We start from the raw sequence: 14,617 nt of genomic DNA on the forward strand, positions 1-14,617 counted from the left end.
TATTTTGTAGAACACTTTTTCAATGATTAATTTCTATAGTTTTACACACTCAAAAGAACAAATAGGCCAGCTATGCAGATAGGTAGCTCATGCCTGTAATCCTAGCTATTCAGGAAGCTAAGATCTGAGGGTTGCAATTTGAAGCTAGTTCAGGCAGGAAAGTCTATAAGGCAGGAAAGTCTTATCTACAATTAAGAACCAAAAAAAAAAAAAAAAGCTGGAAGTAGAGCTGTGACAGCTCAAGTGATAGAAAACTAGCATTGAGCAAAAAAGCTTAAAGACAACCAGGCCCTAAACAAAAGCCCTAGGACTGGTATCCAAAAGAAAAACAAAAGGAATGACTAAAAAAAGCAATGATGAAACCTATACTAACTATATTTCATTTAGTAGTTCATGAAACTTTAATTCACATAAATATCAGTTCTCCATGTCATCATAATGAGCTATTATAAACCTGTGCTATACATTTAACAAAACTGCTTTTTGAGGGTACTTGCAATGTTTTAAAGCAATCACCACAATAAATGACATGAAGACATATACTTATACCCACTTATTATGTCTGTAGGAAACAATGGTGCATTACAAGTGCTATTTCTAGGAAAAGAACATGACTTCAGTGAAATTTGACACATACTCTTTTCAAATTGTCTTGCAGAAGCACAATGCCAGTTAACATCTTGATGCTTAACTCTAAAATGTAGTAAATTCATGGTAATAGTTGAGTGTTTTAATTAATTAAATTATTGTTTGTATATGTATTAATTAATATATATTGTATATGTATTAATTAATTAAATTATTGTTTGTATATGTATGCTAATACTGAGACTTGAAGTCAGGGCCTCATACTCTTAACTGAGCATTTTCAATCTTGGCGGCATTCTTCCACTTAAGCCACATCTCTAGTTTGGCATTTTGCTAGCTAATAGGAGACAGACTGTCATGGATTTTTTTTTCTGCACAGGCTTTATACTGTGATTCTCAGATCTCAGCCTTTTGAATATCTGGGATTATAGGCACCCAAAACCGATTGAATTTTAATAAAATGAGTTCTAGTAATTTTATTTATTCACTAAATTTTATGCAGATATATAAAAACTAGTTATCATTCTAATACTCATCATATTTAACACTCTTGCAAGAACATTTGGGGAAATACAGACTCTGCTCAAAATGTTTCTCTGCTACTTAATGACCTGTCTACACTTTAAAATTTTCACTTGCAAAACAAAGTTTTAATATATATATATTACAAAAGTAGCTGTGAGTACTAAATAAAATAATAGAATTAAAGTACTGAATTTGATATCTATAGAGTGAGCTCAATCATCTTGTCAGTGATGATGGAGAGTCAAAGTTGCTGTTCCACTGACATACACTGACATTGACTAGTCAGTGTCAATTTCTGAGTTTTTTCATTGGTTCATTGTCAAAGTCATTTAACCTACATGGCAAGCCATTGGGAGAGTACAGGACCCATTAAAAACTTGAGAGACAACTAGGTCAACCACATAGTGTCTAAACAAAACCTCCTAATCTAAAAATATAAACCTTATCAAAGACAATCCCTCACTATGTGAAGAGCAGATGGAAACATAATAAAATTCAGATTATGAGAAACTATTTCATGATTATCTACTAGAAGTATCACTGAAGAGGTAATGTGGTTATTTTTAAGAGAGCTACTGTTCCTGTGAAAGACAGGAATTTTGAAAGCCTATTTTTTTTAAAAAAAGGGTACATTGCTCCCCCAAGGAAACTCTAAAATTTATAATTAAATTACTATGTTTTCTTCAAAAATACAATGTATTACAAGTTCAAACCTGTTAATTTCAAAATAAGCTTAACAGTTTGTTCCTCTCATTCATTATGGCTGCATATTTTCCAGCCATTATGTTATACTCAAAAGCCATGGCCATTGATATTTAAAGAGTCAGGACTATATCATCAAATAAAGCACATATTTGCTCAATTACCTGGTAAGCTTCAGTGCACAATGACATTCAGGCTAGATCATTATAGCAAAAGAACAGTAAAAGTGATTCTAGCATTCAAATGCCTTTAAAGTTTGGATTAGTTGTCTTCATGGAAAACAACAAAGCTCCAATTTATTTATGGAAATATTGCCCTTGTAAAGGTCAAGGGAGAATCTCTGAGGAATTGGCTGTTCAGCTAGTCCAATAAATTGTTTTCCTTCTTTTACTTTCTCATTCTGAAGCACAATGAGATGGGTTCATAGGACAAAAAGGCACTAACGAGGACTGTCTCTACATTTTAGTACAAGAGAGGAGACAGATGACTGAGCAGCCGAGCAGTAGCATTAGGAGCATTAGTCAAACATGTGGTGGTTTGATCCCCTAGTTCCACTAAGTTTTCTTTATAGAGGAATAGGTACTGTTCTCTGGGGGGGAAAAGATGAAAATATAAGGTTTACCATAGCAATGATGATCCCATCCTCTTTCTGCTGATTCTTTGGCATTTGGATTTGCTCATTTGGTAGTTATATAACTTCTAGTTGTGTGAAAAATACATTCTAAGTAACTTCTAGGTATAACAAAAGTCTTCAGTATTTTTGAGACAGTAACTTTACTGAACAATAATTCACCACTTTAAAGAGATCACTGTCCAAAATGGTACTCAGTGATTATGTCTGATAAAATAGATAACAACTGTTTATTTCATGAATTTGATTTCTGAATTAAAACTTCCTAATCTTTGCAGACCTTGGAAACATATTGTGGCTGTAATGATTCAGGGAAAATAATTCCATAGGTAATAAATGATGGAAGTTAGACAAATGTTATATAAGCATAACTAGCATACATTCAAAACTTTTCTGTTATATGAATGTAGACATGCTTAGAGCGAGTCACTTTGGGGTCACTAGACTTATTTGTAGTAACTAAACTAGGTAGAATTCAAATTAGGCTTAAGGACATTCATTCTACCTTCTCTTAGACTGTTTCCTTGAAACTTCTATAGATTGAGGCATCAGGTCAGTGTGAGGTGCTGTTGAGTGGTATAACCAGTGTGGATGATGACTGGCAGTACGAATAGGAAAGAAACCACTTATTGGAAAAAAAAGTCAAGGTCAAGGAATGAGTACACAGGTATTCCCACCACCTTCTTGGGTGGAATAGTTCAAGACCTTGTATAGCACTAGGCAGGCAGAAGTAGTGATACAAAAACATGATCTTCCAAGGTAAACCTCATTTCTTTTTTGGAAAACAATTACTATCTTATCATACAATGGAAAAAATAGAGTTTCTGAACCACCAAAATGTGTACTTTTCCCTCGTTGAGATTTATGATCTGTTCGTCAAAATTCTAGTAAACTATATGGGAAAATTTTTCATCTTCCTCTGTAAGCAAAGGTTGATTTTCTAATAAATTTTCTCCCTAAACCATGGGCAGGGGTTATATTCCACAGCTGGGACACTTGACAAATTCTGCTTAGTCAGGCAAGATTTGTAGTATGCCACAGATAGAGAACCTTTCTATGCTATAAGAAGGGGATAAATATCATGAAGTAACTGCTAAGAAATTACATTCCTGCATCAGTATCTTATTAATTCCCTCCCTCCAAACATCTGTTACTGAAACAAGAGGAATTTTTTGACTTCCAATTCAAAAAGACTCTTATAACAAAAGAAAAATAAAGTAATTAGCAAAGTATAATTATTTCATACTACTGACATTTTTCCCTTTGAAATATCTCTTTCTATGGTTCTACCTACTAGTTAAAGGCCTGGATTGTGATCTTTGTGGTAGAGCCAAGAAAGTCTTTTCTCATATATACTTCTAAAGACCTGACCTTAGTAATTCCCATATTTTATTTAGATCACTGCTGTGAGTTTCCATCTTCAACTTCCTGACTTACATACTTCCTCCAAGAATATGATAACTTCTTTCCCCATTTCACTGCCTTCAACTTAAGAGTCTTACTCTGTGCTCTCCTTTGTCATAACAAATAGGCTGGATGCCAGTGGCTCATGCCTGTAATTCTATTCAGGAAGATGTGGTCTTAAAACCAGAGTTCAGAGCCAGTCTTGGCAGTCCAAATCATGAGATTCTTATTTTCAAATAGCCACCAAGAACCTAGAACTTGTTGCTCAAGTGGGTAGAACCCCAACCATGAGTCCCTGATTTCAAGCCTAAACACACACACACACACACACACACACACACACACACACACACACACACACACACACACACACACACACACACACACACACACACACACACACACACACACACACACCCTCAACAGGGTCTATTTAGCTACCATTGTAGTATCCATATAGTTTGTTGTTCACTATTCTTACTGACTTTCTTCTGTAATTTTTCATGAACAAGCCTTCTACCTGACATTTGTAACTATTCGTAACTATTCCTAAATTTGCTTGTCTGAGATTTAGATCTCTTTTCATCTATGTTGACTTGTGAGTTTTGTCTACACTTTAAACATAGTCTATTTAAATGTAGACTACATTCTATCTATCAAAGAAATTCAAGGTCCAGTCTAAACTGGCTGAAGGAAACAAAAGGGAAGAAAGCTTTTCCAACTTCCTTCCTGTTACCCATTTCTGATAGAGTCTTTAGCATTTGCTGTCAAACTCTAAATGAGAATGGAGACTTTAAGTTGACCTGGATGGAAGAACATGAACTCAAATATAGGTGACACATTTCAACTGAATCACAGAAATTGAATAAAATAAGACATCCACAAATTCCTAAAATAGTCTATACCATTTATACCTTCATAATACCACATATGTCTAGTCATCAATCAGGTTGTGTGAGTGAATGAGAGAGTAATACTTGACTCTATTGCTCTTACTTTCTCAAAGGAAATTGAAATGGAAGGCTATAAAAAAATCATGCCAAAAGCTGAAGTTTATCTCAGTGATAGAGCATTTGCCTAGCATGTGCAGAGCCCTGATTTTTTCCACAGCACTGAAAATAGGCTATAAAAAACTTAAGTGCTCTACAATGCCTTCTTTTTGTATTGGGTTTTGAATTCAGGGATTTTCGTTTGTTGGGTAGGCAATCTATGACTTGATCCTGGATTCTAGCCCTGTTGGCTCAGATTATTTTTTGAGAGAGGTTCATGCTTTTCCCTGGACTGGCCTACACTGTAATCCTCTTATGTAAGTTTTTGCTGAAACTGGGATGGCAAGCAAGTGCCATTCATCTAGCTTTTCTGCTGAGATAGGGTCTGAACTTTTAACTCAGGCTAGCTTAGAGCTGTGTCCTCCCTTTCTCCTGCTTCTGCATAGCTAGAATGACAGATGCAACCATGACAGGTATTGATTGAAATGAAGGTTTCGTGAACTTTGTTACCCAGGCTGGATTTGAACCACCTCCCTCTCAATCTCTACTTCCTATGAAGCTAAGATTATAGGCATATGCAGCTGGCTGCCAGACTTCTTGTCTTTTTTATTAAGAGGAAATATATCCCCAGATGCCACTGGCTTATCCTTGTAATCTTATTTAGTTACAAGGCTGAAACCTGGAGGATCATAGTTTGAAACCATCCCAGAGCACACCTCCATATCCTGTTCAGACATCAATAAACGCTAACTACCACCACTGCCCCTTTCTCCATCAACATGATTTGTTGTTGCTAGTGTTGTCATTTCATGTTTTTATTACACTTCTTTACAGTCTTATTTATACATGTCTTTTCTTTCTTCATTGTACATTAGGTAAAATCCAAGCAACTACCAAAGAGTAAGTCATTGTCATACTCATTTATTAGATGTGATGTATAATAATGAAAACTGCCAGCTGGAAAAAAAGGTGGTTGTTATAACAAACTTCTGAGAACCATACCTAAATTTCAAACTCAAACATTTTGATTAAAAACATAAATTAAAAAAAATTACATGTATCAAAAGTACTAAGTAGCTGAGGGATAAATTTCCTTAAATAATTGAAGCTTGAGGAGATGATAGAGAATATTTCCCTGTCTTCAAATACTCTTTGCTTCTATCTATCATCCTATGAGCTCTATGTGTTATGTTCAACATTAGTTTACCTCTCTTCCAAGATCAAGATTACAGACTCAGATTTGACTGCCAGTTTCTTGTCCCTCAGTGGGTTGTCAAATCCAATCAATCCTATTTCTACCCACTTCCTTGTTTCAGTGTGTCCTCAGCAAATCTTGAAAATATATCTAAAATCTAATTAATATTCAATGCTTTCTGTTTTCTACCATATCCCCACATTTCCTGCTATTTATCAAGCAAGTAACTGTGTCCATTTCTTTCATCTTGATTTTTGCTCTTCCTTATGACCAGAATATCTAGTTTTATCTCATTTATTGGTCTGATCTTCATCCATCCCAAGATGGCAGGACAAATACCACTATGCTGGAAAGCACAATACAGTTTCCATAGATGCCCATTATCAACCACTCTTTTGAAATCTTTTGAAAGTAATGATGAGAAAATCCCCACCCTCTTTCTTTGTATGTGTGTATATCTGTCTGGCTATATCTCTTTATGCTTATACATGTTTTGCTTTTGTTTCTGTTTTTGTTTTTCTGGTAGACTACAACCTGCTCAAAGGCATAAACAGTGATCAGTAAACAATTTTTCTTCAGGTGTCAGTCATCTTTTGGAACAGCACACTTTCAGTGAACAAAAATATATGCACCTGTAGTGCTAACACTGTAATAGATGAGTTGCTCCATGGTAGTGTTTAAGTAACAAGTGGATACTCATAATCAAGGAATGAATCAGCATGGCCAAATGATGGGATTTTACCCTGTTTTACATTATTTCTGTTACCTGGTCACCTTTGTCATAAGTGATCATGGTTCTACTCTGAATATATCAGAAAGATGTAAAATTCTTCCATTTAAAAGGATCTGGTCTGGTATGAAATTCAAATGGGGTAAAAAGCAAGGAAAAAAGCCTATTTCTTGTTCCATAAGTCTAGTCAATATGACGGTCTCATTAATGCAGCAAGTTAGCCCGAAACTGCCTTTTCAAGTGGAATGCTATTCACTGTGGACTCTCAACATCAGTATTCAAATAGCCTGTTCACACACCTGGTTCACACCTGATGCAATTTTCTGAGTCCCTCAGAAATAACCAGCCAACCTAGCAGTGAATTAATAAACTAGGTTCCTTTTAACAGATTTTTGCATTCATTTGCAAGTTCAATGAAAACTAAAAAATCAATTACAAAAAGGAATTTGAACCAAAATTGTGGAGAAAAGGAGGAATACGAAATGGTATGTTTCTAATTAAAAATAACATAGAAGCAGAAAGAATTTTTTTAAAGAAAATATAAAAAGACCTTTCATTTAGCTTCTTTGGTAACTAAGCCTCCTCAGTCAGAGAATTGCCAATACCCATGTAAAAGAGAAAAAAAAGGGAAAGGAAGATCTTTTCCAATGGAAAAAATATGGTATTTATTAAGGAGAGTTTATTAAGCAATGTTTTTTTTATACAGAGTACAGTTTTTTTTTGTACAGAGTAATAAAAATGGTTTTAAAAATTAAATAGAGCCCTGACAGATAAAGACTCTTCTGCAGAGGCAGACAAACTAAAACTTGAGTTCTGCTGCAGTGAAGAATGCAGGTTGCTGGATAAAATAGCAGTGGAGGAAGGAATGTAGAACCCAGTGACACTGAGAGGCAGTTACAGATAGTCAACTAGAAATATGTACACTATGTTAATATATTGATAATGATGCCTTATCTTGCTTCTATTGATATATCTCTATTTCAGCTCAGAGAAAACAAAAAGTTTTAGAAAATATATTTATTTTCTTGAGAGTCAAAACAGTAAGAAGAGAACCTGTAGAGTCTAGTAGGAATCAAACACTCTTGTAAAACCACAGTATTTTAAAATGTTTATTTTATTGTAAAGGTGGACAGAGGGGTGACAGAGGTTATGAGTACATTTTCTTGTCGAACAGTGTTACCCCTACCCTCATTTTCTCCCACTTTCTCTCCCCCTGCACATCCTTCCCCTGAAATTGTAAAGTTCATTACCAACATAGTGTCTTATGAGTATCGCTGTTGCATTGGTTCACCCTTTTCCTTTGTCTCACTATTTTGTGATTCTCTTACATACCCTAAATCAGATAAATAATATACATGACACAGGGTACCAAAATGAAAAACAGTGACAACAAGGGATCAACCAAAAGGGAAAATGGGGGAAAAAGAAATAAATTATGGACAGAGATGTTGAACATTTCTTCACGTGTCTATTGGTTATTTTTACTTCCTCTCCAGAGAAGCCTCTTTTCTAACACTTTAGCCCACTTGTTACTGGAGTGTTTGTTTCTTTTAGGATTTATTATTAGGGAGTTTAATTTTTGAGCTCTATACATATTTTTGCTAAAAGGCTCTTGGCTGATATATAGCTACTGAAGATCTTCAGTCTGTGGACTTTCTTTTATCTTGCTTGCTATGTCCTTTGCCATGCAGAAACTTTTGAGTTTAATGCACTCCTGTGTACCCACCCTTTCTTTGATTTGTTGTGTTTCTGGATCTTTACTTAGAAAGTTTTGACCTGTGCCAAGGAGCCCTAGAGTATCCCCTGTCCCTTCCTGTAATATTTTCAGGGTATCTGCTCTTACCTCTTTGATCCATTTGGAGTTGTTTCTGGTTCTGGGTAATATATAAGGATCAAACATCAGTTTTCTACATGTGTATAGTCAATTCTGCCAGCATTATTTGTTGAAGAAGTTGTCCTTCTTTAATCTGATGATTTTGGCTTCCCTTATCAACGATTAGGTAGCCATAGGTCTACAGGATCTTTTCTGGGTCTTCAGTTCTATTCCTTGATATTCAGGCCTATTTATGTGCCAGTACCAAGTTATTTCATAATTATTACAGCTTTAAAATAGCATTTGAAGTTTGGTATTGATATTCCTCCAGCACTGTTTTTCCTCCTAAGGATTGTTTTTGCGATTCCAGGTCTTCTATTATTCTATGTGAATTTTTGGATTTCTTCTTCTATTTCATGAAAGAAAGGTGTTGGGATATTGATGGATATTTCACTGAATTTATACATAGCATTGGGGAGTATTTCCATTTTCATGATGTTAATCCTCTCAATCCAGGATCATGGAAAGTTTTATCCACCTCTTTGAATCTGCTTCAATTTCCCTTTTCTAGTTTTTAAAGATTTCATCATAGAGCTTCTTGACCTCTTTGGTTAACTCCTAGATATTTTTGAAGTTATTACAAAAGGAGTTGCTTTTCTGATTTCAGCCTTACTCTTCTTGTTGTTGGTACAAAAAAAGCTACTGATTTTTGTGGTTATTTTTATACTCTGTTACTTTGCCAAAGTTTCTGATCAGCTCAAGTAACGGGAGAGGAGTCTATGGGGTTCTTTAAATACAGGATCATGTCATCTGCAAAGAGGGAGAGTTTTCCTTCTTTTCCTATTTGGATCCATTTATGTTTTTCTCTTGCCTTATCACTCTGGCTAGAAATTCCTATACTATATTGAAGAGGAGTGGAAAGAGCGGACATCCTTTTCTCACCCCTGATTTTAGAGAGAATGTTTTTAACCATTCATCATTAAGTATAATGCTAGCTGTAAGTTTGTCATATACAGCCTTTATTTTATTGAGGAATATTCCATAGATTCCTATTTTCTCCATAGCTATCATCATAAAGGGATGTTAGATCTTGTTAAATTCTTTTTCTACATCTATTGAGATGATTATGTGAAAACCACTGGATATTTGACAAAGAAGAAAAAATATAGGTAAACAAGTACTTGAAGAACTGGTAATTTATATTAGGTCAAATGGGTTTAACTTACTGCCAGGGGCTGAATTGTGCCTTCCACCAAAAAAGTTCACATGTTAAATGTCTAGCCTCTAATGTGACTGCATTTGCAGTTCTTTTCAGGACCTTTAGGGTAAAAATAGTAAAGATTAAATGAAACCATATCTCTTCATGGGCCTTGTATTTCAAATCCAGGTATCTGAAATGGCCCCAGGGAGAGAATATTGTGTTTTAGACAATTCTCATCATCACAGATTTATAATTTGGTATTATGAATTCAGGTAGATGAAATAAAAAAAACTTCTAGGAAAGTTAAAGCTATTCTCTGCATCAAGAAAAACAAAGAACTATTTGTTACTAGGCAAAAAAAAAATTAAATGATCTTAAAATTCCTCCAAGATGTCCTGAGGACTCACTCAAGGACAGTGTGACCTATAAGACAATAAACAGCATTTTGACATGATGCAGGTGGAGAGGAAACCCAAATGGATCCCCTCAAGTTCCATGGCTATTTCTGAGCTTCCCACCCAAGTGGTCTGTTTCATTGCCATGGAAACGAATCTCAGCAATCTAAATCAATGAGTTAAAAATAACAGTGAGAGAGATAACAGACTTGATTTGCCCCAGTGTCTGACCTCATTAGAACATGACTCAGTACAGCTAGGGGGCCTGAGAGAAGGAATGCAAGTCCCTACCCCATTGCAGCATGCCACATGGTACAGTCCTCTGCTGTGGCCACATTAATCAATGAGGACTTGGAACTTTTCCTTCTAACATCCAACTGGCTTACTACAAGGGGGTGGAGTGGAATAATGCAATGGTTTCTTCAGTGAATGAGGAAGATTTCATTAGACAGAGCTGTGATAGAAAAAATTCAGTGATGCAGCTCTAATGTGGTATTTATTGCACAAAGGGAGATATACATGCATGATTTTTATGGGTCCTATAATTCTGTGCAGTAGTGATTTAAAATATATCACCAAATATATCACCAAAGTATCATCATTCTTAGAGTTTATTTATCAATTCAAGTTTAGATACAAAGTAGTGTCTTCACATTTTTTTCTGAAAAGATACTTTGAAAGGAGTGAGGTATTCATGGGGTATGTGGTTAATGGAGTTTGAAGGTACGAAATAAAAGAAGGCTGAGGAGATATAATTTCCTTCATACACCAAATACTTTTGAAGAGGTATGTCTCACTCCAGCCCTAGTGTCTTTCAGTTTCATCTTCTCCCATCCCCGGCCTACCTAATGTAGTCATTAAAACATAATCAAAAAACATTCATACAGCAGATGGTCTTTTTTCCAGAGCCCTTCCTTAAAATGTTCTCTTCTTTTCCTACCAACAGTAGAACTACAATTCTTTTTTTAAAAGACAAAACAGACATCATTGGAGGTGGCTCCAAGTGGTAGTGGATGGGGGTGGGAGGGTCATCTTTCAGCAGTTTTATCAGCATTTTATTGATTAACAGCAGAAAACAGAAGCAAAATGGGGTCCTGTCTTGCAAATGAACATCCAGGAAAGCCAAGCAGCTGAACTCCTGTTCAATAATGCAGAGAAGCAACAGTGCATGGCAAATCTGTTCCACAGCCCATTCTTTTCTGCCTGTGCACTACAGAATCACAAAATGCACACTTTGTATTAGCATCAATGTATTAACTACTTGGAAAATAGGTCACTAAGCTGAAGTAAATCTGCTCATAAAATGGAAGATGAAAAGAATTTAATAACACTTTGGACCTGACTTCTTAATGATATTAAAATAATTCATTTCCTAAGAAGTCCACAGCAACTAACTAGATAAAGAGAACCACCTGATCATTTTGCCTGGCACAATCCCAGATACTATTCTACTGTCCATAGCTCTGAATCCCCTGCTTCCGTCCTGTTTTGATTCAGGATGAAGTCATGTAGCTGAAATCAAACTGGTTACTAGGAAGATGACTGCTCTATGGGTTATTGAGCCTCCTCTATGACTCACTTAACATATTCTACTATCCATATTCTAAAAGCAATAGTTTAGTAAGACCTAGTGAATCCCTGTGATACTTGCTAGTTCTATGACGTTTAGAAAAACCATTCTGATCTTCCAAGCTCAGAAGGATATTTTTGAACCTGAAAAATGATGTAGATAATGTTTATAGGTCCTTGAACTGTGATCATATAAGGGAAATATATGTGCTCAATATAGTAAAGGCTAGTTGTGATAAGTACTTCTAACATTTACAGATTTGCTGCAACAACTCTGTATGAAGGCTTCTATATTATCCTGAGTTAACACTTAAGGGCACTAAGGTTTCCAGATACCCAGTGACTTATCCAAATTCATACAGCTGGTTAGAATAAAACCAGGACATGGTACGCCTTTGTCTACCTCCATTATTCATATTTCCCACAATGGAAGAAAAATGGAATGGCTAAATGAAATCAAAGGTTTACTGGAAATAAATTAGGATTTACTCATGTAGAAATAGCTAGAGGAATGGTTCTTAGTTTCTTGCCAATTTAACATGATGGAAAGAAAATTGGCTCTAGAAACAGAAATTCTGCATTCAAATGCCAGTTTTGCATGAAGCCATAACAGGAAAAGTGAAGGCAAGAGAAAACTTTTTTTTTCATTTTCCCTTTACCAAATAACAACAAATGCAAAAGTTGAGAAGCTAATGTGTAGATACTGGAATAAGTACCAGAATGTTCTAGAAACATAATATTCAAATAACCAAAGTGTAGGGTTTGTGCTTTAGAATAAAATGTCACCAATTTATTTGCCTTTGAAGTATACTAAAGAAAGATATGGAGCTGGGCATCAGTGGCTCACACCTGTGATCATAGCTACTCGAGTCTGAGATCTGAGGATTGTGGTTCAAAGCCAACCTAGGCAGGAAAGTCCATGAGACTCTTATCTTCAATAAACCAATAGAAAACCGGGAGTGGTGCTGTGGCTCAAGTGGTAGAGCATTCACGTTGAGCTGAAGAGCACAGGGACAGTGCCCAAGCTCAGAGTTCAAGCCCTACGAGCTAAAAAAAAAAAAAAAGAAAGAAAGAAAGAGATGGGAGATATATGATGTAATATAATTTAGACACTAGGTTGGAAATGAACTTTACAAATTAGGAGGAAAGATGTCATTAGAGAGGGAAAGCAGGTTTCAGAAAAGGAGGGAGAGGTAGCACTGTTTGAAAACAAATATACTCATTATCTTACTAATATAACTGTAACACCCCTGTAATCACCTTTACAATAAAAAAGAAGATAATTTTTGGTTGTCTATGCTTTGTCTGTATATACAAATGGATTTTGCTGTCAGGATCTATTCTTAGCCAAACTTTTATTTATTTTTAATGTCTATCACTGTTTCAAATGTATGGTTTATTTAGTTTGTCTTTTCTTTTAACAGAGATAAACATTCACTCCCACTAACTAAAACAAGACAGGATTGGGAATCAATTCCTAAGAATCATATCATATTGTATTTCTCTATAGCTAACATTGATATGTTCAGTTATGCCAATGTTTCTTTTTCTTTTTGCTTTCTTTGATTCTGACAATGTAAAAAGATAGTCCAAAGAGCTAATAACTATGGATATTCCTTTTATTTCTTCTTTTGAAGAAACGTATTTCTAGGACAGGAAAGAACTTGCCTAGTCAAAATAGAGTTAATAGTCTAGAAAAAGTATAATAAGATCTTATTTAAACATAGTGCAAAACAAAAGAAGTAAAATGGAAAGGATTCTGTTCTTTAATCTTTTGAAAATAACTTATTGGGACATACTGAATCTCATATTGAATGTGACTGAAGACAAACAATAGGAGGCAAATTGGAGAATGAATATAAAATTCCAAATGCCAACAGTGAGTTTTTATTTCTTTTCCTCCCATATGTCCTAGCCTGCACTTAGAGTATTTATCTCAGAATCATATATGTGGTTAGACAAAAAGAGCTGTGAGGTAATCCTCGCTTTTAGACTGAAGCAGGGAAAAGGGAACCACAAGTTTAGGGAAAGTTCCCTGTTACATTTTTACTTTTTTTCACCTCTATATCTCCTGTTGGAAATCTTCATACAGTTTAGAGAACAAATAAACCCATTGCTACCCAAGGGACCAAAAAGAAATGGAGAACTGGAAGCTGGAGAGCAGAAAGAAAAGAACAAGGAAACTCAACCAAACAATCCTATTAAGTCATGAGCTACAGAGACATGGATCTGAATTTAAGAAGCATATAAAAGAATTGGGGGGGAGGGGGAGAATGAGAAGGGATGGTAGGGGAAAAACAAAGGAGGAGGCAACAATGCTTGATAAGAAATGTACTCATTACCTTGTTCATGTAATTGTAACCTCTCTGTACGGTATTTTCACAATTAAAAAAAAGAAGAAGAAGAAAAGACTTGGGAATCGAATCGTTTGATAGAGCACCACTTAGGTTTTATTTTGGATTAGACAAAAGTAGCTTTGCAAAAGTTTTGAAAGCAAATAACCATGGTATCAACGTGCACTAAATTTTGATCTTGTTATATTGCTATTCCTGATAATATAACAGTATCTGCGGTGCTGCTTTTCTTTCCTTTTTCTTCTTTTTTATACTGAATCTTTTCTTTTATTCTCTCTTCCTTGTTCAGATTAAGTAATTTTACTTGATGTTCCTTCAAATTTATTAATACATTCATCCTATGAATTAGGGTGAAAATTCCAGTGAAAATTCCAGGTTCTCTTATGTTCTTTAGCTCTAAAATTTTTAGTTATTCCATGATTTTTTTCAATTTATAGATACTCTGTAGAGTTTCTTTCTCTTGAGGAGATTTAACCCTCTGTTACTGGAGAATGCATAGAAGAAATGTTTTTAAGACCTTT

The sequence above is a fragment of the Dipodomys merriami genome, unplaced genomic scaffold (genome assembly GCF_024711535.1).
Source record: "Dipodomys merriami isolate MVZ:Mamm:240054 unplaced genomic scaffold, mDipMer1.0.p SCAF_17, whole genome shotgun sequence".
Classification (NCBI taxonomy): domain Eukaryota; kingdom Metazoa; phylum Chordata; class Mammalia; order Rodentia; family Heteromyidae; genus Dipodomys; species Dipodomys merriami.